Source organism: Oryx dammah, unplaced genomic scaffold (assembly GCF_014754425.2).
Source record: "Oryx dammah isolate SB20612 unplaced genomic scaffold, SCBI_Odam_1.1 HiC_scaffold_25, whole genome shotgun sequence".
In the NCBI taxonomy this organism is placed as follows: Eukaryota; Metazoa; Chordata; class Mammalia; order Artiodactyla; family Bovidae; genus Oryx; species Oryx dammah.
In genome coordinates, this window is record NW_024070209.1 from 18,886,977 (window position 1) to 18,911,388 (window position 24,412).

Below are 24,412 nucleotides of genomic sequence, written 5' to 3' on the forward strand. Positions count from 1 at the left end.
ATAGCAATATAATAATAATAGAAAAATTTAATACCTTATTTTCATCAATGCATAGATCATCCAGATAATCAATAGGGAAACATCAGCCTTAAATAAAACATTAGACTAAATTTACTTAGCAGACATATACTGAATATTCTAACCAAATGCAGCAGAATCCCCAGGATGTCATTAAACAGGTCTTAAATTTGGTCATATTGAATATTTTAAACATCCTTTTCAATCGTTGGTTGTTATTATTGTTGCTCTGTTGTGTCTGACTCCCTGTGAACCTATGGACTGTAGCACACCAGGCTTCCCTGTCCATAACCAACTGCCGGAGCTTGCTCGAACTCATGTCCATTGAGTTGATGCCATCCAACTATTTCATCCTCTGTTGCCCACTTTCAAGCATCAGGGTTTTTTCCAGTGAGTCCATTCTTCTCATCATGTGGCCAGCATCAGATCTTCCAATCGCAGCTACATAATAGTTCATACTGTGTATCTCCCATACTTAACTCTTAATTTTTTAGGGATGGGTTTCTCATGGCTCTGTGCAAGAAGCTCACCAAAGACTATACCACAAGGAGTTTCATGGTCCTAGGATACATATGTAACATGACTAAGTACTTCTAGATGGCTCTCTAGAATAACCATGTTTGTCCACAGCACAGGCAGCACATCAGGGTTACCATGTGTCTGCCATAGGCATTTTCCAGCTTTCCAATTCTAGGCAATCTGATGAAAAGTGATATTTCAAATGGATGGAAGATCTAAATAGACATTTATCCAAAGAAGACACTGCTGCTGTTGTTTAGTTACTAAGTTGTGTCTAACTCTTTTGTGACACCATGGACTATAGCCTTCCAGGCTCCTCTGTCCATGGGATTTCCCAGGCAAGAATACTGGAGTGGATTGCCATTTCCTTCTCCAAAGGGTATCTTCCCAACCCAGGGATTAAACCCACATCTCCTATATTGGCAGGTGGATTCTTATCATTGAGCCACCAGGGATGGCCAAAAAGGACATGAAAAGATGGTTAACATCACCAATTATTAGTGAAATACAAATCAAAACTAAAATGAGGTATCCTCACACTGGTCAAAATGGCCATCATCAAAAAGTCTATATTGCTAGAGAGGGTTTGAGAAAAGGGAAACCTTCTACACTGTTGTTGGGATGGCAAATGTATACAGCCACTACAGAGAAAGGTATGGAGGTTTCTTAAAAAACTAAAAGTGGGACTACCATATCCCACTTCTAGGCATATATCCAAAGAAAACCATAATTTGAAAAGATACATGCACCTCAATATTCATTGCAGCACTATTTATAATAATCAGGACATGGAAGCAACCTAAATGTCCATTGATAGAGGAGTGGATAAAGAAGATGTGGTACATATATACAATGGAATATTAGTCATTAAAAAGAATGAAAAGATGCCATTTACAGCAACATGTATGGATCTAGAGATTGACATGCTGAGTAAAGAAAGTCAGAGAGAAATATAAATATTATATGATATCACTTATATGTGTAAGCTAAAAAATGGTATAAATGAACTTATTCACAAAACAGGAATAGAGTCATAGATGTAGAAACCAAACTTATGCCCACCAGGGAGAAGCAAGGGAGGGATAAACTGGGAGGCTGGGACTGACATATACACACTACTATATATATATATAATATAATTAATAAGGACCTATTGTATAGCACAGAGAACTCTACTCAGTACTCTGTAATGGCCTATATGGGAAAAGAACCTAAGAGAGGATGCTGCTGCTGCTGCTAAGTCGCTTCAGTCGTGTCTGACTCTGTGCGACCCCATAGACGGCAGCCCGCCAGGCTCCCCGGTCCCTGGGATTCTCCAGGCAAGAACACTGGAGCGGGTTGCCATTGCCTTCTCCAATGCATGAAAGTGAAAAGTGAAAGGGAAGTCGCTCAGTCATGTCCGACCCATGGGATTTTCCAGGCAAGAGTACTGGAATGGGGTGCCACTGCCTTCTCCGAAGAGAGGATGCAGGTATATATAAAATTGATTCAATTTGCTGTATACCCGAAACTAACACAACACTGTAAATCAACTATACTTCAATAAAATTATTAAAAAATAAATACAAATTTTAAACAATAAGAGAACTGAATCTCAGGGAAATGAAAAGAATTTCCTGAGCTCTTCAGTTTAGTTCAGTCTCTTAGTCGTGTCCAACTCTTTTGAATTGCAGCACACCAGGCCTCCCTGTCCATCACCAATTCCCAGAGTTTACTCAAACTCATGTCCATCGATTTGGTGATGCCATCCAGCCATCTCATCCTCTGTCGTCCCCTTCTCCTCCTGCCCACAATCCCTCCCAGCATCAGAGTCTTTTCCAGTGAGTCAACTCTTCACATGAGGTGGCCAAAGTACTGGAGTTTCAGCTTTAGCATCAGTCCGTCCAATGAAAACCCAGGATTGATCTCCTTTAGAATGGACTGGTTGGATCTCCTTGCAGTCCAAGGGACTCTGAAGAGTCTTCTCCAACACCACAGTTCAAAAGCATCAATTTTTCGGCACTCAGCTGTCTTCACAGTCCAACTCTCACATCCATACATGACCACTGGAAAAACCATAGCCTTGACTAGACAGACCTTAGTCGGCAAAGCAATGTCTCTGCTTTTGAATATGCTATCTAGGTTAGTCATAACTTTCCTTCCAAGGAGTAAGCGTCTTTTAAGTTCATGGCTGCAGTCACCATCTGCAGTGATTTTGGAGCCCCAAAAAGTAAAGTCTGACACTGTTTCCACTGTTTCCCCATCTATTTCCCATGAAGTGATGGGACCGGATGCCATGATCTTCGTTTTCTGAATGTTGAGTATTAAGCCAACTTTGTCACTCTCCTCTTTCACTTTCATCAAGAGGCTTTTTAGTCTCTCTTCACTTTCTGCCATAGAGTGATGTCATCTGCATATCTGAGGTTATTGATATTTCTCCCAGCAATCTTGATTCCAGCTTGTGCTTCATCCAGCCCAGCGTTTCTCACGATGTACTCTGCATATAAGTTAAGTAAGCAGGGTGATAATATGCAGCCTTGACATACTCCTTTTCCTATTTGGAACCAGTCTGTTGTTCCATGTCCAGTTCTAACTGTTGCTTCCTGACCTGCATATAGGTTTCTCATATAGGTTTCTCAAGAGGCAGGTCAGGTGGTCTGGTATTTGCATCTCTTTCAGGATTTTCCACAGTTTATTGTGATCCACACAGTCAAAGGCTTTGGCATAGTCAATAAAGCAGAAATAGATGTTTTTCTGGAACTCTCTTCCTTTTTCCATGATCCAGCAGATCATGGCAATTTGATCTCTGGTTCCTCTGCCTTTTCTAAATTCAGCTTAAACATCTGGAAGTTCATGGTTCACGTATTGATGAAGTCTGGCTTGGAGAATTTTCAGCATTACTTTTACTAGCGTGTGAGATGAGTGCAATTGTGCGGTAGTTTGAGCATTCTTTGGCATTGCCTTTCTTTGGCATTGGAATGAAAACTGACCTTCTCCATTCCTGTGGCCACTGCTGAGTTTTCCAAATGTGCTGGCATATTGAGTGCAGCACTTTCACAGCATCATCTTTCAGGATTTGAAATGGCTCAACTGGAGCTCTTAGAGACATTTAAAAAATAATCAGTATTATTTAATCAACATTAAAAAGTGATATTTCATTGCTTACTTTAAAGGAGAATTTCTCTCACTTTTAATACTGTTTATTATTGTGGTAAATATGCACAACAAAAATTTTGCCATTTTGCTAATTAATTCATTAGCATTAATTATACACATAGTGGAGTATTATGTATAAACACCATCATTATGTATTTCCAAAACTTTCCATCACGACAAACATTGTTCTTCAATTTCCACTTCACTTTGAGCATCTCTTCTTATGTTTTCAGTATGTTTACATTTGATTCCACCTTATTCACCAAAAGAAAACAAGTTAAACAAATGAAAGAAAAGAAGCTCTCAGCCCTAACACAGCACATTGCCTAAGGGTCAGCCAACTTTGAATGTGAACCTCAGTTCTTACCTTTCCAGCCAGCTGACCTGGGAAAATCAATTAATCTCTCTGAGCTTCAATTCTCTTATCTGTAGTGTGAAAGTAATGGTAATAACCCCTCTAGGTTGTTCTATCTATTAAATGAGTTGATATATGTAAAGGGTTTATCACCATTCCGAGCATAAGTATTTCATAAATGGTAATTAGCATTATTAACATTAATAGAAATAGTATCAATATTAATTATATTTGGACTGCCATTTCATCCAAACCTTCCCTCAAAGGATGGGAAAGGGCATCTTCTATGTGGCAATACCACCTTACCACCAATGGACCTAGGATTTTAAGGAAGAAGAAATAGAGTCAATAATTTTTTTTTTTTTTTTAATGTTTTGGCTATGCTGTGCAGCATGCGGGATCTTAGTTTCCTGACCTGGGATCAAAGCCATCCCCCTTGCAGTGGAAGTGCAGAGTCTTAGCCACTGGGCTGCCAGGGAAGTCCCCAGGATTGAGAAAATGCAGAACCAAACAGAGGGAAAAGATTCAAAGGGAGCAATCCCCAGGGGTCGTTCGTGGGGAAGATTCTCCTCCTGGGGCTGGGCTGGGTAAGTGCACAGTCCAGAGGACGGGCCCTGGGCTCCCTCCCACCCTAGCTGAAAAGAAGCTGTCAGACTGATAAACATCTGAATATCCAGGAGTGTCAGATGTACTTTTTTATGGTCTGTTTTTAAGATGTTGTGATATGCTCACGTATGTTTTGGGCCTGAATCGCTTCAATTTAATTGATGACACTAATATGTAAATATGCAGATTGCACTTATGTTGTGAGCTATCCATCATTTGTTTTTTTGAAACATGAGTCAGGTTTTGCTTCCCACTGTTATTATCTTGTGTCCTGTTCCCAGAAGCATACACTACAGTCATTTCATTAAGTTTGCCAAAATGCAAAAAGGACCGAAGTGAACTAAACCAAAAAACAGCTTTAACATGTAGGAAAATTATTTCTACTCCAAAAGTGAGAGTCCAATAGAACCAGCTCAGTAGTGTTTGTACAGTTTTATTTCTTTATGCAATTTAATCCAGCTGTTTGCCAGCATTTGAAAAAGAAAGAGAAAATATAATTGCCCTGCTTGAGTCAATTTTAAAGTATACTTAAAATTTTTCCATCTTATCTAGGTGCTTCTCTGCTGCTTTTTAGAATTTTTAATTGTAGAATTTGCTTGCTGGAAATGTGTGCTTTGGGCTAGAAAGAATATTTAGAAATCCTTACCAAAAAAAAAAAAAAAGTGGGAGTGGAAATTTAAAAGAGGACCGCCTAATTCAGTACTAAAACCAGTGTGAGAAGCAGTGTGTGTGAGTGTGAGAGTGTGTGTGTGTGTGTATCTGTGTAGTGTAAAATGTGCTTGTCAAAGTGCTGAGAGTTTGATAGGAATGTTTGATTAACTCTTCTCAGAAGAGAAAAGGTGCTTGGACCTCTTCTTGTTTCTTCTTTAGAATAATTTGGATGGGATCTGTGATGCAGAAAAGCTTAAGGAAAAAGGGATATCCGTTCTCTGTGGTGGAAAAGTTTTGAAAAAAATTTGCTTTCTTCAAACAAGGTATGTTCTAACGAATTGTTACGTTATTTAGATAGTTTGCTTTCCATTTCTTGCTATAAAAACATGAAAATATATTTATCATTAAGAAACTAGAATACATCCCTTGATCAAGTAATCAGTCTATACAAATTTCAGTCTCAGGAGAATTGAATGGTAACTGACATCTTTGGAAACAACTAATATATGTATATCAACTCTAAATTGTGCTGAGGTAAGATTAGAACAAGATTTTCACTGTATCTTTTAAACCAACTTAATTGTGGTTAAAATAAGTTGAAAAGTATAATGTTTGTGTAGAACTTTAAAGTACGTTTAAATCTATTATTACCCCATATTATACCTTACTTCCTATGTGGAATACAATAGCAGCAGAACAAATTGCTTATAACAATGAAGGAAAAGCAGATACGGGCATATTGATGCTAAGTTAAAAGAGAAATTATTTAGAGTAGATCTATACTTTTCTCTATTCAGACAGAACTTGGAGGAATGTGGCTCCATGTGTGATTTTGTATCTTGTTTACACTGGAAGTGTTTTCTTAGGTTGAATGTTTCTTTAACTGATAAGCCCAAGAAACAGCCGGCATTGTTAAGTCTTCTATTGTAGCCCAACTTTACACAGGGAAACAGGATACGAAATCTCTTTCAAGCATGACTTGTGTTAAACCAGTATAAACATGAAATAAATGCCTCAAGCTCAGGTTAAACCGAAAGGATAAGATTGAATAATTAGACGCGATGGTTTGCTCTGAACAACCCACGGCATCTTTGCCATCCCCAGCTTTGAGAGTGGAATTCAGGATTTTCTTTGGGTTTATTGTAAATATAAAACCAGGCATTTTTGGCCATGGTGGTTATTCAAAAATGTGAGCACTAAGAAAATAGCATTTTGCCATTACGTTGTGTTGCAATAAATTTGGAAGTTTTGGTGGTAACGTTCTAAGGTTGTTTTTCCCTTGGTTTCTTGAAAGATGAAAACAGTCTGTAGCCAAGAAAAATCAAATACTATTTGTTTGTGTATTTTCTCTGTTGTGCGTGTGTGAACTGCAAGCGGTAGCTACTCTCCCATAGGAAAGCTGGAAGTGCCTGTCTTATTTATTGAATTAAAATACCCTCTTTTGTTGAAGGACTTTAGACAAAGAATTGCAAGACTACAAGGGCTGCATTTTTAATTGCAATATGCTGGTTTCCCAGACTAAGCTTCATTTAAATATATCTTATACCTCACCCCTGAAAGGAAATACGGTAGAAACCTTGAAAGTGCTTAATATCTATCCTGACGTAGCGTTTACTTTATGAATAGCGTTTAGACGATCTAATTATCTTTTTTGCCAAGTTGCTGATCACATGAAGAATAGTTTCTTTCAGTGAAAATACACTGGGTTTGAGAATGGTTTATGAATAGCATCAGGAGAACAAAAATGCTGTGCTGTTCCCATCTGTAATTCCCGTAAGACATACTGCTAGACAGGAGAGCGGTGTGGTTCAACGCTGTGTCCCAAGCCAGGAGCCCCAAATCACAGTCACAGCTCTGTCACTATTTAGCGGTGTTGTCTTGAGAAAGGTGTGTAACAGTTTTTGACTTTTGTTTCTCCATCTGAAAAATAGAAAAATAATGCCTGCATACAACCCCTCCCAGGATGGCTATGGGGTTCAATATTGATTCTCAATTTTAAAAGGGTTTTGAAATGTGAAAAGTTCTAAAGAAATGGAACCATTCTTCGCAAATACTAAAAGAAAAAAAAAAATAGAATGCATGGGAAGGAGTCACTGGTTGTGAAATGTTTCATGACCTCTAGGATGTTCCTACAACAATGCCCACATGTGCAACTTAGCCTCTCCTTGCTAGTTTGGAGGCACGAGCCAGGGATCAAGAGCAGTGGGTGCAGGACAGAGCTCACTGCTCTGTCAGTCGAAGGGCTTTCCAGCTGTGTGACCTTGGGGAGGTTACTCAACATCTCTGTGTCTCCATTTCCTCACAAAAGAAGTGACAAAATTGCCTTCCTAATCCTATGGTTCTATGCACTGGAATATCTTCAGTGTTAAGACATGGCCAGACCAATTTCACTGTTGAGTCTTCATGTATACTATTGATACAAAATCAAAACAGGGTAATGGAACCTACAATATATTGAAAATGTCTGTGCTCACCTAACTAAAGACTTCAACATACTCAAAAATGAAAAGTAATATAACTTTATGCTAATGAAATATAATCCAGTGTGTATACATGTATGTTCGTATGTATAATCCTATGTGTATAAATAAATATATGTAGATATATATTTACACTTATCTTTCCATAGAGGACACTGTGGTTCAGACTTCTTTTAGTTCTCTGGTGCATATCTATGACTGTATAACCTCATGTGGTGATAATGTCAAATATCTAAATTTAGGTAAAGTGAAGGCCAAGTGGCCCTCCCACGCTATGGATCCTGTAGGGGCTTGTCAGGCAGGAGGTTCTGACACTTCTTAAATGTGTTACCTTTGGCAAATTTTGTAAACCTTCTGGGCCTCAGTTTTCTCATCTGTAAAAAGAGTCTACTATTAGTGGTTACCTCACAGGGTTGTGGCAAAAAAACTTCAACTTGTAGCTGGTACAAGCTGTTGTAGCTTGGTCAGTACCCAAATGTTAGCAAGTAATTTTTTATGGTATGGGGCTGGAATGAAGAACTTAAATCTGCTGTTAAACAAATCATTTGCAATCCTCTTCAAACTTTTAAACATTAACTCTTTGGATGTTGTAAGCAAACAGATATGTGGAACTATGTGATCTTAATATAATTAATAGAAATTTGGGACTTCCCTGGTGGTCCAGCAGTTAAGATTCCATGCTTCCAGTGCAGAGGGTGCAGGTTTGATCCCTGATCGGGGAACTAAAATCCCAAATGCCATGTGATACTGCCAAAAAATTTTTTTTCAATTATTAAAAATTTCTTGCTATCTTGCAGGAGATCTGAACTAATCAATATTTCAATTAAATCAAGAGAGGCACAGCCATTCTGTGATGTCTGTATTTTGAGAAACCCCAAAGGTCCCTTTCTGGCTGCCAAAACATGTGTCTCCCTGTGGCTTGCAGAAAGTGGTAAAATTCCTGGCTCCCTGAACACATATACACTGAGAGAGAGAAGTGCACAGAGAATTTGCTAGTTTCTACAGACGTGAAATTTTCCTGTGCAGGTGGCAGTGAGCGGCTTCTGCTCAGGCAGAGAACGGGGCAAGAAATAAGCGAGAGACCAGGGCCAGTCGTGTCTCCCCATCGGAAATGGCTTTCTGACAGTGCCAGCTCTTAGAAGTTTCATTAAGGCACAGGACTGCACACAGCCAGCCAGGGCCTGATTCCTACATTGGCCTGGACTGCCGGGTTCTCCTGCAACTAGTTCCTCCAGCTGTGCACCTATGCCCCTCCAGCCCAACTCCCTTCACCTGACTGTACTGCTGTGCATACCCCATAGGGAGATTCTGCAGTGACAGGGGTATTTGCTGACAGCTAGGGGCCCTTGCACACAAGATTGGCCCTAGCCCTTGCTGCCAACCCTGGCTCTCAACCCTACAGACAGCTGATCCCACAACCCAGTGTATGCACACTCCTGGCTAAGCCACCGCTACTGCCTGCCCTGATCCCCAGCCTCTAAAAGTATCACTGAGGACTCCCATAGCCCTTGCAGCCACTGTGGATCCTCTGCCCTCCTCTCCAGGGACCACGATGCTGTTTATGCTGTGGCCTGAGCTGTCAAGCTATCACATCTCCTTGGACCTAGAGCTAATACAACCCCCATACTTAGAGCCCTGTACCTTTAGATGGATCACAGTACACTCCAGTGTGCCCCTTCTCGCAGGCGAAGGTCTTTCCTTACAGAAGTCAGTCCATGAAGTTGGAAAGAGGTGATTGCTTCTTCAAATGCCTAGATATCCACACAATGCTATGGGCATCAAGAAGAATCAGAGAAACATGCTGCCAGCAAAGAAACACAGTAAACCTCCAGTAACTGACACCAAAGAAATGGAGATACATGAACTGCCTGACAAAGAATGCAAAATAATTCTAAAGATGCTCAGAGAGCTACAAGAAAATACAGATAAATAATTTAACAAAATCAGGAGAACAAAATGAGAAGCTCAGCAAAGGGACAGAGAAGATTGAAAAAGAATCCAATGGGAATTTTAAGTAAAACAAACACACACACACAAATTGAAGTAATCTGAGACCATCTAGGTGAGTTCTTCTTTACAGACCAGGAGGTGAAGGGCCAAAATCTCATTCTCAACAGAGCACAGACTATTTCAGTCTTGTTGACTGCATTTTCCTATGGTTACCACAAAACACACAGTTGTGGAAACTGGATTCAGAATTTGGTTTTAATCAACTAGAAAACTTCCACTTAACAGACTGCAAGCCTTAAAGAAATCCTGAGAGATCGCCCATCGGAAATGCTCGGGGCTGCCTGGAAAATGCGCGCAGCAGGCACCAGGCGATGCCTGGGTTGAGACCCATAAAAGCGGTACCTCGTGTGGCAACCTGCAAAGAGCAAACCCCCCACCAGCAGATGTGACTGGAATCTGCTCTCGCATTCCTCTGGTGCTCATACCCTGAGGGTGAAAGGGGAACCGAGATGCCAGAATCCTTCCTGAGTCAAATTCACAAGCCAGGGTCTCGAAACAAAGCAGAGCAAAAATTCGTTTGATTTAGATTCAGCTTAGAGAATATTTTGCTATGTTTGATTTTGGTCTTATAGCTTAAAAACATATTTAGGTCCATGTCTGCATCAGTGTCGGGGCTTCCCAGGTGGTGCTAATTGAAGAACCTACCTGCCAATCAAGAGACACAAGAGACGCAGGTTTGATCCTTGGGTTGGGAAGATCCCCTGGAGGAGGGCATGGCAACCCCACTCCAGTACTTTTGTCTGGAGAATCCCATGGACAGAGGCGTCTGGCAGGCTACAGTGCTTAGGGTTGCAGAGTCAGACACGACTGAAGTGACTGTGCAGGCACACACTGCTTCACTGTCACTTTGCAAGATGCTGTTTTCAACTCATTTTAAGAATGCTAAATAACATTCCTTAGCCATTCGATTGAGCCTATTGTCTGACAGTCATCTAGAAGATTTTCATGAGAATGGGCTAAAGATCCCTACAAATCTCTGAGCAGAGAGAGCAGGAACCAAACTACAGAACTATCCCCTGTCTGCGGCTCTAGGAGAATTCAGCCCAATTATGGTCACAGTTCCTTCACCAAGGATCCTAAAAGCAAACCTTGGCAGCCCCTTCATGGAACACAGTCTAATCATGGCGAAGAGGCTTGCATAACTCAATGAAGCTATGAGCCATGCCGTGCAGGGCCCTCCAAGACAGATGGGTCATAGTGGAGAGTTCTGACAAATCACGTTCCACTGGAGGAGGGAATGGCAGACCACTCCAGTATTCTTGCCATGAGAACCCCATGAACAGTATGATAAGGCAAAAAGATATGATACCAGAAGATGAGCCCCCCAGGTTGGAAGATGTCCACTATGCTACTGGTAAAGAGCAGAGGGCAACTACTAATAGCTCCAGAAAGGATGAGACAGTTGGGCCAAAGGCTGGTGGTGAAAGTAAAGTACAAAGCTGTAAAGAAATACTCCATAGGAACCTGGAATGTTAGGTCCATGAATCAAGGTAAATTAGATGTGGTCGAGCAGAAGACGGCAAGAGTGAACAGTGACATCTTAGAAATCAGTGAACTAAAATGAATGGGAATGGGTGAATTTAATTCAGATGGCCATTATATCTACTACTGTGGGCAAGAATCCTTTAGAAGAAATGGAGTATTCTTCTTGTCAACAAAAGAATTCAAAATGCAGTACTTGGGTACAATTTCAAAAATGATGGAACGATCTCTGTTCGTTTCCAAGGCAAACCATTCAACATCACAGTAATCCAAGTCTATGCCCCAACCACCGATGCCAAAGAAGCTGAAGCTGAACAGTTCTATAAAGACCTACAAGACCTTCTAGAACTAACATCAAAAAAAGATATCCTTTTCATCATAGGGGAATGGAATGCAAAAATAGGAAGTCAAAAGATACCTAGAGCAACAGGCAAGTTTGGCCTTGGAGTATAAAATGAAGCAGGTCAAAGTCTAACAGAGTTTTGTCAAGAGGATACACCGGTCATAGCAAACACCCTTTTCCAACAACACAACTCTAAACATAGACATCACCAAATGGTCAATACCAAAATCAGATTGATTATATTTTTTGCAGCAGAAGATGGAGAAGCTCTATCAAAAACAAGACCTGGAGCTAACTGTGGCTCAGATCATCAGCTCCTTTTTGCAAAATTCAAGTTTAAATTGAAGAAAGTAGGGAAAATCACAAGGCCATTCAGGTAGGTATGACCTAAATCAAATCACTTAGGATTATATAGTGGATGTGATGAATAGGTTCAAGGGATTCGATCTAGTAGACAGAGGAACTATGCCTGAAGAACTAGGGACAGAGGTTCATAACACTGCACAGGAGGCAGTGACCGAAACCATCCCCAAGAAAAAGAAATGCAAGAAGGAAAGTGGTTGTCCAAAGAGGCTTTACACACGGCTGAGGAAAGAAGAGCAAAAAGCAAGGGAGAAAAGGAAAGATACACCCAACTTAGTGCAGAGCTCCAGAGAAGAGCAAGAAAAGAAAGCCTTCCTATATGAACAGTGTAAAGAAGTAGAGGGAAAAAATAGAATGGGAAAGACTAGAGATTTCTTCAAGAAAATTGGAGAGATGAAGGGAATATTTCACGTAAGGATGGGCACAATGAAGAAAAGAAATGGTAAGGAACTAACAGAAGCAGAAGAAAGTAAAAAGAGGTGGCAAGAATACACAGCAGAACTATACAAAAAAGGTATTTATGACCCAGATAATCATGATGGTATGGTCATTCACCTAGAGCCTGACATCCTGGAGTCTGAAGTCAAATGAGCCTTAGGGAGCATTACTACAGACAAGGCTAGTGGAGGCAATAAATTCTAGCTGAGCTATTTAAAATCCTAAAAGATGATGCCGGGAAAGTGCTGCATTCAGTAAGCCAGCAAATTTGGAAAACAGCAGTGGCCCACAGGACTGGAAAAGGTCAGTTTTCATCCCATCCCAAAGAACAGCAATGCCAAAGAATGTTCAAACTCCCATATAATTATGCTCATTTCACTAGTAAGGTTATGCTCAAAATCCTTCAAGTTAGGCTTCAGCAGTGCATGAACCGAGAACTTCCAGATGTACAAGCTGGGTTTGGAAAAGGCAGAGGAACCAGAGACCAACATTCATTGGATCATAGAGAAAGCAAGAGAATTCCAGAAAAAGCATCTACTTCTGTTTTAATCACTATGTAAAAGCTTTGACAGTGTGGATCTCAACAAACTGTGGAAAATTCTTAAAGAGATGGGAATACCAGACCACCTTACCTGCCTCCTGAGAAACCTGTATGCAGGTCAAGAAGCAACCATTAGAACTGGACATATATTGCCACCCTGTTTCTTTAACTTAAATGCAAAGTACATCATGTAATATGTCAGCCTGGATGAATCACAAGCTGGAATCAAGATTGCCAGGTGAAATATCAATAACCTCAGATATGCAGATGATACCACTCTAATGGCAGAAGAGGAACTAAGGAGACTGTTGATGAGGATGAAAGAGGAGAGTGAAAAAACTGGCTTAAAACTCAATATTCAAAAACCTAAGATCACGGCATCAAGTCCCATCACTTCATGGCAAATAGATGGGGAAAAAATGGAAACAGTGAAAAACTTTATTTTCTTGGGCTCCAAAAGCACTGTGGATGGTGATTACAGCCATGAAATTAAAAGACGCTTGCTCCTTGGAAAGAAAGCTATGACAAACCTAGACAGCATACTAAAAAGCAGAGATATAACTCTGTCAACAAAAGTCTGTTTAGTCAAAGCTATGGTCTTTCCAGTAGTCATGTATGGATGTGAGAGTTGGACCATAAAGAAGGCTGAGCACCGAATTGATGTTTTCGAATTGTAGTGCTGGAGAAGACTCTTGAGAGTCCCTTGGACATCATGGAGATCAAATCAGTCAATCCTAAAGGAAATCAACCCTGAATATTCATTGGAAGGACTGATGCTGAAGCTGAAACTCCAGTACTTTGGCCACCTGATGTGAAGAGAAGATTCATTGGAAAAGACCCTGATGTTGAGAAAGACTGAAGGCAACAGGAGAAGAGGGTGGCAGAGGATGAGATGGTTAGATGGCATCATTGACTCAATGGACATGAATCTGAGCAAACTCTGGGATAGTGAAGGACAGGGAAGCCTGGCATGCTGCAGTGCATTGGGTGGCAAAGAGTCAGACACAACTTAGCAACTGAACAACAAATCCTGGCAGAATCTTACTGAGAGAGATTCAACTGGTGGCTTTACCTCTGCTAAATCCTAAAGCCTGAATGGGCCATGTTTTGTAGGAGGATGGTTAGGAGAATGTTGATGATAATAGTAATCATGATTAACCATCACCCCAACAACAGTAAATACTGCCAACACTTAGAGAGTTAGTCTCATGTACCAGGCACTGTTATAAGCCCTTTTCATCTGTCAACTCGTTTAATCCTAACAGCTACCATAGGAGATAGGTGGTTATGATTCCCATTATACAGATCAGAAAGCTGAGGCACTGAGAAGTAAGTTATCCAATGTCACACAGCCGGTACATGATGATGCCCAACTTCAAACCCAAGCATTCTAGTTTCAGAGCTCACATCATCAGTCTACCAGGTAACAATTACACATAGTCTTGGTTTTTCTATCACTGCACCAAATTAATTTTGCCATCCCTAAAAATACAATTTTCAAGCCAAGTCAAATTTCTAAGAAAGTCATTCCTGTTTGTAAATATAGACTCCCCAGTAATACTGATGGAATGGAGTGAAGGTCAGGAAGTCACAGGGAAAAGCTGTTAGGAAGACAGGGTTTTTATTTCTGTCACTCTTGAATAATTTTCTGACTTAAGAATCACTTTCCTGGTGTGTTGGGAAGACTCTCAGGGGCAAGGCCAAGGAGCAGACCTCATTATCAAGTTCTTTGAGTAGCCAGTTCCCAAAAGGTATCCTTTATCTTCATTCTAGGGTTAAACTGGTAACAAATCACAGAAAGAATCAAAGTATCAATTATTAACACACATATGTGTAATCTAGAAAAACAGCATCAGTTCAGTTCAGTTCAGTTCAGTTGCTCAGTCGTGTCCGACTCTTTGCAACCCCATGAATCGCAGCACGCCAGGCCTCCCTGCCCATCATCAACTCCCGGAGTTCACTCAGACTCACGTTCATCGAGTCGGTGATGCCATCCAGCCATCTCATCCTCGGTCATCCCCTTCTCCTCCTGCCCCCAATCCCTCCCAGCATCAGAGTCTTTTCCAATGAGTCAACTCTTCGCATGAGGTGGCCAGAGTACTGGAGTTTCAGCTTTAGCATCATTCCTTCCAAAGAAGTCCCAGGGTTGATCTCCTTCAGAATGGACTGGTTGGATCTCCTTGCAGTCCAAGGGACTCTCAAGAGTCTTCTCCAACACCACAGTTCAAAAGCCTCAATTCTTTGGCGCTCAGCCTCCTTCACAGTCCAACTCTCACATCCATACCTGACTACTGGAAAAACCATAGCCTTGACTAGATGGACCTTAGTCAGCAAAGTAATCTGCTTTTGAATATGATATCTAGGTTGGTCATAACTTTCCTTCCAAGGAGTAGGCATCTTTTAATTTCATGGCTGCAATCACCATCTGCAGTGATTTTGGAGCCCCCCAAAATAAAGTCTGACACTGTTTCCACTGTTTCCCCATCTATTTCCCATGAAGTGATGGGACTGGATGCCATGATCTTTGTTTTCTGAATGTGGAGCTTTAAGCCAACTTTTTCACTCTCCACTTTCACTTTGGTGATCTTATTTACAAAACAGAAATAGAGACACAGACATAGAGAATAAACATATGGACACCAAAAGGCAAAGGCAGGGGAATGAATTGGGAGATTGGGATTGGCATATATACATTTCTACTTATAAAATAGATAACTAATGAGAACTTACAGTATTGCACAGGGAAATCTACTCAGTGACCTGTCATGACCTAAATGGGAAGGAAATCCAAAAAAGAGGGAAGATGTATATACATGGCTGATTCACTTTGCTGTACAGCAGAAACAGACACAGCAATGTAAAGCAACTATACTCCAATTTCTTAAAATCAATATCAAGAAAGAATCATACTGCCTTACAATTCAGGCTGCTTCAGAAAATCATTTTCCCTGATAAGGGTCTCTACCTTGATAAGACTCTAGTAAAAATTGCTCAAATTCTTTCCCACAGTGAGAGAAAGGCTAAAGTTTTGTGTGGACATGTGGTAAAAATTCATAAAAATCATCCTTCGGGCTATGGGGAGAAGGAATTCTGTGTCTGCATTTTTTTCTTCTCAGAAATAAAAAGGGGGGAAAAAAACTATTCTTTTGGGAGCACCCAATGTACAGTTTCCAAGGGATTGGGTCACTGGCATCTCGGCGAGAAGTGAATCCGTCCTCTGGGCCCCTTTATATCCCAGACAGAGAAAACATGCTTGGGACATAAAGGTACAAGTCAACTTGCCCAGACCAGATTCACTTTTAGAATATGGTGAATAGACCTGTACTCTGAACAATAAAAGGAATCTGGGGAAGCAGAGCTATTCAATGACAGCAAAACAAATATTTATTGGATTACCGCCATGTATCATCCACATTTCTATGTGCTTGGGAAGAACAGTGAACAAAATAGTCTCCATTCTCCTAGAGCTGCCAACCTGGGACCACATGATAAATAAACAGATGTAAGAGGTCTAAGTCTGGTGGTGATATGGGCTGTGAAAAAAAGCTTCAGAAGGTGGGATAAGGGGGCTGGACAGAGCAGTGATGATTTGCAATGTGTGGTTCAATGAATGTCTGATACAGGGACGTTTAAACTGAGAGAGGGGTGAAGGAAGCCAGGGAGCAATCTCTGTGGATTCTTAGTGGGGAAGAGTAAGTGCAAAGGCCCTGAGGTTGGGCTACACTTGGGAACAGGCTGGGGGAGGAAGAAAAGAGGTGAGATCCAGGGTGTCCTTTGGAAAGCAGACACAGAGGGTACCATCCTAATGCTCCCAGATTTTACCCAGACATCCCCAAATGCCCACTCACACACCGTCTGTGGACAGTTCCTGCCTCTGCCCTGGATGAAATGTGAGCAGGTCCCATGCTCAGAGTGTTTTAAAAGAGCTTGCTTACATTACACCTGCCAACAATCTCAGTTCAGTCATTAATGTGGAGGTGATACTTAGGTAAAACTTAAAAACGTGCAAATGGCATTCACAATTTCATCCCCCATCTCAGGCTTGCTTTTTGCAATGGGAAAGGGCAGGCTTGCATTCTCCTTCTCTGCACTGCATATTTACCACTCTTGCCCTTGACTGCTAATGGCAGTTTCTGCAGTTCCAGAGTTGAAGATGGCACAGACAGGAAAGATAAAGCTTGGCAGGCATGTGCCACTGTTTCTTGTCCCCATGGAAGCACTTCTATGGGTTATTTGAAAATCCCCCTGACTTTGCTAGTGACCCCTTGCCTGTGGTTCCCAGATGTCATTTCATATGAGTTTGCTCTGGCTGGGGGCTTACAGTTCCTCCCCCAGCCACTGGGCAGCTGGAGAGCGATGTCCTGTGGCTTTCTGCTGCCCTTTCCAGAGCCCTCCCTGGACCCGGCTTGGGAGGCACCTAGAGCCACCCCAGGCTGACTCTCACACAGGTAGTCTTGTTTGCCATGAACTATTCCCTCTCTGTCTTAATCAGGAGTCCACTGTGCCCTTAAGTCCATGGGACACAACTACTCAGTCATTTCAACTGGTCACTGGGCATCCAAGCTGGACTTCCAAAGGAGGTAACCAAAAACCAGGATCCTGGCTATCTGCCTCACTCCAGACAACACAGGTGGTTGTAGAAGCCAAGAGGGTAGCTGGAGATTAGAGAGCAGGGTTTCTTTAGGAATAGTTGTTGGCATGTTCCCTCCTCCTCTGCCTCCCCAGATGCAGAAAGGGAGCCAATGGTCTCCCCGCTTTCACCCACTCAGGCAATGGCTAGAGAAGCTGCAAGGAGAGCACTTAGACAGGGAAGTAGTTGGCACTTGGTTTCAGCTGAAACTTAGACAAAGGCTCATCCCATTTTAACATCCCATTACACAGCCAATTACAATACTCTCAAATGTTTATTTAGATGGGTGTGTTATGCCTGGTTAAACTTAAAAATACGCCTGGTGCATCACTTTACCCTAAATAACATTTGTGAGAAGGAGAAAGCTGTGTGTGAGTTCAGGTCCAAATATGACTCTCAAACAACAAAAAAACCTCTTAATCCTCACAACTAAGACTATTTTGTCACAAATGTATGTATTTCACAGTGTGGCTCTAAGCTATTGTCCACAGAGCATTTTAAAAAGCCTAGGATAGATGTATCAAGACAAAAAGGAAGGGAAAACCATCTTTTGATTGTAACATGGGGGTAGTAAGTGGGGTTAAGTGTTTGAGACCTGGATTCTATTACATACTTATTCTATAACTTACAGCTTACTAAAGTTTGATTGCTTGCTAAAGTTCTCTGAGCCTCAACTTCCTACCCTGAAAAATGGGTACAATAGTAGTGACCAGATGGGATCACCATAATAAATAAGATCACACCGGTGCAATGTATAACATAGGGTGAGCATTCAACAAATGATATGATTGTTATTATTAGAGTGGACTGTAAGCTTCCAAAACTTTCCTTCAAGAGGAACAAAGGACCAATCCCACGTCCAGGCCTCCAGACAGCTCAGCCACAGTGGACACAGCATGAGGCCACATGGTTCCCCTTGGAGAGCTGGGTCTCCTGCTTCTAAATGACTCTCTTTCTTCTGCTGGTCCCCACCAACTTCTGGGACTTAATCCTTCAGAGCCATCAATAGCTCAGCCTCAGTCCCAGTCCTCCTCCACACCCCCGCTCCCCCCAAGCCTCTGGTTGCTGGAATTCAGGAATGCCCCATGCCTGCCTCATGGTCGCAGCCAGAGAACAGGACCCTATCATCTGAGACTAACCCACTCTTTACCAAGAGGCCGACAGCAAAATACTACGGACCTTGCAGACACACCCTCATCTTCCTACCTCAGCTGGAAGGCTGTGCCAGACCCAAAAATGTTTTTCTGGGCCTCAGAATTGAAGGCAGACCAAAAAAGCACAGAGCATTTGGGCCAGTCAAGGCCCTGGGGATCCCAGTTGGACTGAACCAAATAACCCAGCTCCAGATTCAACAGTGGACGGCCCCTTGGCAAACCACAAACCTCAGAGCCCAGGGGAGAGAACTTGCTGGGAGGAAGAGGGCTAATTCACAGTGTCAAATGCATTAGGTAAAGATGCTGCTGATGAGAGAAACTCGTCTTCCAGAGCTTCCATGAGAACCATTTAAAGCGAGAACAGTTTCCAGAGTAACTACAAGGAGCAGTCATGGTCCACCTGGCCTTTTACTGAGGCCCTCTGCCCATCCCCCTCCATCCAGATTTACTGCTCTTCCTGCCCCCTTCCATTACAGAGGATAAATAACTCTTGGAAGGAGTTCTTTAGAGCTCATTTGGGGGCATGCCTGCAAACTAGTATTTTTTCCCACTGGCAATATAAGATCTAAACTACCACTTCAGAAACGTAATTACTGTTTGCAGCCTCACTGGAAATCACTATTGGTCGAAGCCTTTGCGGATGTGGTAAGCATTACCATATGTCAGATTCTTAACGAGGTACAAAATGATGGTCTGAAACACACGCACGGGGACGAGCTTCCCCTTTTTGGTTCTGTGACATGTAGAAACATGCCACATGGATCAATGAATCTCATGGCATAGGCATATATCAATTATCAAACACATGCATAAGAGCATTTTAATCCACTCAGCTTCCCAGGGGTGAATATCTTTGCTTTAGGATTTTCCCTGAACGATGCAGTGATCAAAAATGATCTTGGAAAAGGGATCTTGAGTAACACACACTTTAACCATCAAAAAAATATTACCTATAATATTTATGGAAAATTCCTAGATTGGAACATCAGTAAGTGTAAGATTCTGATACACACACTGAAAAAATGAACATTCTCTTAAATCAGTTTCTCAGCCCTGACACTATTGGCATGTCAGGCTGAACAATTCTCTTTTTTTGCAGTTATTTATCTGGCTGTGTGGGGTCTTAGTTGTGTCATGTGGGATCCTTTGTTGTGCTGCGTGGGCTCAGTAGTTGCAGCTCATGGGCTTAGTTGCTCTGCGGCATGTAGCATCTTAGTTCTCCAACCAGGGATCAAACCTGCCATCTCCTGCGTTGCAAAGTGAATTCTTAACCACTGGACCACCCGGGAAGTCCCTGAATAATTCTTTGTTGTGGAGGTTGTCCTGCATGCTGTAGGATCTTCAGCAGCTTCCCTGGTCTCTACCTACTAGATGCCAATAGCATCTCCACCCCAGGTTTGACAACCAAAAATGTCTTCAAACTTTGACAAATCTTCCCTGGGGGACAAAATCACCCCTTGTCATGAACCATGGTCATAAGTACATCAGGAACTCCACCGGGACATTCTGACAGCATGATTTCAAGGTCTTCTCCCATTTTTCTTCCCAGAGCATCCCAGGCATGCGGACCATGATTTTCCTTTTCAGTGACTGCCACGGTTCTTGGATAGGAGCTGTGTGACCTTAGGCAAGTCACTTCACTGCTCTGAATTATAAGAAAGATAATGTCACAATAAACTGTGGAAAATTCTGAAAGGGATGGGAATACCAGACCACCTGACCTGCCTCTTGAGAAACCTATATGCAGGTCAGGAAGCAACAGTTAGAACTGGACATGGAACAACAGACTGGTTCCAAATAGGAAAAGGAGTACATCAAGGCTGCATATTGTCACCCTGCTTATTTAACTTCTATGCAGAGTACATCATGAGAAACGCTGGGCTGGAAGAAGCACAAGCTGGAATCAAGATTGCCGGGAGAAATATCAATAACCTCAGATATGCAGATGACACCACCTTTATGGCAGAAAGTGAAGAGGAATTAAAAAGCCTCTTGATGAAAGTGAAAGAGGACAGTGAAAAAGTTGGCTTAAAGCTCCACATTCAGAAAACAAAGATCATGGCATCTGGTCCCATCACTTCATGAGAAATAGATGGGGAAACAGTGGAAACAGTGTCAGACTTTATTTTTTGGGGTTCTAAAATCACTACAGATGGTGATTGCAGCCATGAAATTAAAAGACTCTTACTCCTTGGAAGGAACGTTATGACCAACCTAGATAGCATATTCAAAAGCAGAGATATTACTCTGCCAACAAAGGTCCGTCTAGTCAAGGCTATGGTTTTTCCAGTAGTCGTGTATGGATGTGAGAGTTGAACTGTGAAGAAAGCTGAGCGCCGAAGAATTGATACTTTTGAACTGTGGTGTTGGAGAAGACTCTTGAGAGTCCCTTGGACTGCAAGGAGATCCAACCAGTCTATCCTAAAGGAGATCAGTCCTGGGTGTTCACTGGAAGGACTGATGCTGAAGATGAAACTCCAATATTTTGGCCACCTCATGCGAATAGTTGACTCATTGGAAAAGACCCTGATGCTGGGAGGGATTGGGGGCAGGAGGAGAAGGGGACGACAGAGGATGAAATGGCTGGATGGCATCACTGACTCGATGGACATGAGTCTGAGTGAACTCTGGGAGTTGGTGATGGACAGGGAGGCCTGACGTGCTGCGATTCATGGGGTCGCAAAGAGTCGGACACGACTGAGCGACTGAACTAACTCATATCTATATACTGCCTCAAGAAGATCTTAGGTGGTTTGGATGAGACAATTGTTGAGAAAACACTCTGCAGATTCTGATATAAACATATATCATTACAGTCTTCCCTAGTTGAATTCACTGAATGGCCAGGCACAGTGAGTTACAAAGCAGTCAGGAATAATCTTTCAGCCGCAAACCCCCCAAAAACGGAAATTTGTTATCTCACAGAATAGGTGGTCCCGAGGTAGGCCCAGCCTCCAGGCACGAGACAGAGATCCAGCTCCATTTCTCTGATTCATTTGGCTGCCTTCCTCCCTTTTGTGCTGGCATTTTCCTCAGTCTAACTTGCCGCATGGTCACAACATGGCTGCCAGCATACTGGTAACAACCCACCCCCTTATTCATTTCCAGCAAGAGAGGTAACCTCATCCTGAAAAGCATAGAACTTAAGTTTTCCCTTTCTATTGGTCTGATTCAGCTTGGGACACAGCCCACCCCTTGAGTAGTCATGGTCAACTGGCGAGGGCCCTGTGCTGATGGGCTCAAGCTTCCAGTCCTGAATCAATCACCAGCAAGGTGGCATATGGAATCATCCTTGGCATAGACTTGGAGTCAGATCCACAACAGAAGCTGGGAATGGACTAGCTTCCTTGGAGCTCTCTGGTGACGTTTACTCCGTTTATCAAGTTGGGGTTGTGTTAGGAAGGAGGAAGCCAGGAAGCAGGTACTCTGCTAGGCAACCAACAATGTCCAGTCCAGACAGCTTGGCTCAGATTGTAAGCACATTTTCAAGGAGTCTGGTGCATCCTTAGGAGCCAAGATATTGAGAAAAAGCAAAATTTTCCCTGCCTTCCTTGCCTGATTGACTTGCACTTTTCTTTAGGCATTTCCTTGAGATAAAAGAAAGAAAGAACTGGAACAAGAAGGGAAATAAGAAAAACTACTATCCTCTCTGGCTCATTCTCTTTCTTCACAGAATCCTCGGGTTTATAACAGTGACCACTGATGTCATGGCAACAGGAAATGCAGTGTTATGGGCTTAGTCCAAAGGAATACGATCTGTATAAACTTTTACATGCAGGCTGAGGCCACCTCCCCATTGTAAAGGCCCCTCTTAGTGCCAGCCTTCCTTTCTCCATCCTCACCAGATCAACCCACATCACTGACAAGTGGCTGAGGCTTTATATCAGGCAGAGATGGAGAAAGCAAGGCTGCAGATGTGGCCTCCCCCCATTCAGAGATGTCCGTCCTCAAGGGATTTTTGGCATTTTGAAAATATAGCACAAGCCTCTCATAACTATTAAATGTTTCCAAATGAACACTGGTTCTTTCTGCCTTGTGAACAATGAGCATTGTCAGGGGCTCCCCCACGTAGCACCATAGATCAGACAAACACTAGCCTTACATAAATCCTACATATCCACTAGGGCGGATTTTCTTCAAGTGAGTGGCTTGTGAAAGCCTCGAGGGGTCTTATTAAAAATGATGAATGCAAAAATAATTTTTAAGCCTTCCATGTCTCCCTATTGCCTAAAGGATCAATTCCACATTCTTCAGGCATGACATTCAAGGCTGACATGGCCCCTTCTTTCCTCTCTAACAGTCTGACTCCTCTCCCAGCCTGGCCCAGCAGCTCCCAGTTCCTGAAGCTCCTCTATCTCCTATGTCCTGTCCTTCCCTCACCCCTCATTGTTTTCCAGTCTCCAGTTAAACTAATTGAAGCTTCTTCCAGTCCTCATGCCCCAGGGCTCTTTACATCATCTTCCCTTTATGCCATCACCACATCCCCAACAGCAGAAGTTCTGAATTCTGGTTGCACAGCGGAGTCACCTGGGGAACTTTAAAACAATACTGATTTCAATTCAGACCAACCAAATCCAAATGTAGATGAGGGAAGCTCACTTGCTTATTATGAAATATCTATGGCAAGTAGTGAAATAAAATACTGGACCTCTGCACTCAGAATGCCTGGTGTGAATTCCAACTCCTCCTCTTTCCAGGCTTATGATCCTTGGGCAAAGTATTTAACCTCTGTGTGCTTTCAGTTCCTTACCTTTCAAATTAAGGCAAGAAATAGCCCCCACTTTGTTGGGTTGTGAAGATTAAATGAGTTAATACATTACTGACACTTAGTATGTGCTCAATTAATGCTAGTTATGATGAATGCGTCAGTTTTTTTCTAGAAGACTTAGAGCAACTTGATAAAACCTGACCCTTCTTCCTCCCTGCTGAGCATAGGGTACACATATGACTTTTTAAAAAATGATTAAATGCATGCATGAATGAAGATGAATTATGATTTCAGGAAATTCGGAAGATTTAAATGAGCAAACTGTGAAAAATGAACAGGCTTGTGAGAGGCAGATGAGGGGTGGTAACATATTCCAAAAGAACAGTAATAAGAGCATGAGCTAAGACACCGATATGCAAGGTGTAAAGAAAGGACCAAAAGTCTGGGGTGTGCTAGGGTCAAAGGAGAGGATTACAGAAGAGAATTGCAGTGAGATGGTTTGCAAAGTATTATAAGTTGGGCCATTTCATAACAAGTTCATTAAGGAATTTGGGCTTTATTCTGCAGAGGATGAGTGCACTGTGAAAAAGAATTCTGAGGAGGCTAATGCATAGTCAGAGCTGTGTTTTAGGAAGGTAATCCTTTCCAACCAGAGGGAAAGGTGATCTGGAGCAAAAAAGCAAGGAGAGGGTTTGGAGGTTACTGTAGCTTCTCATTTGGTATCAACATTGTCTGTATATGTTAAGTCTTCCCAAGAGAGATCATTTTATCAACTTGTTTTATTAACATATGTGCATAGGTTAAAGATTTGAACAGAACAAAACTGTTAAACTCACTCCTATCTCTGATCACCATTTACCCAGTTCTCTTTCCCTGAAGCAACCGTTACTGAAATTAAAAAGATTAGAGGGGTGGGTTAGGGAGGGAGGTGGGAGAGATGCTCAAGTGGGAGGGAACATGGGTAAACCTGATTCATGTT

At 42.1% G+C, this 24,412-nt stretch overlaps 1 protein-coding gene across 2 annotated transcripts in view; it reads left to right on the forward strand.

Moving 5' to 3' along the window:
* Positions 1-5,357: 5,357 nt before the first annotated feature.
* The window catches only part of VIT (vitrin), a 125,154-nt gene continuing 106,099 nt past the window's right edge, over positions 5,358-24,412 (forward strand). For both annotated transcript variants that reach the window (XM_040224630.1, XM_040224629.1), the window contains exon 1: positions 5,358-5,607. The gene's annotated coding sequence lies outside the window, so the exon portion shown is untranslated. The remainder of the gene's footprint in view (positions 5,608-24,412) is intronic.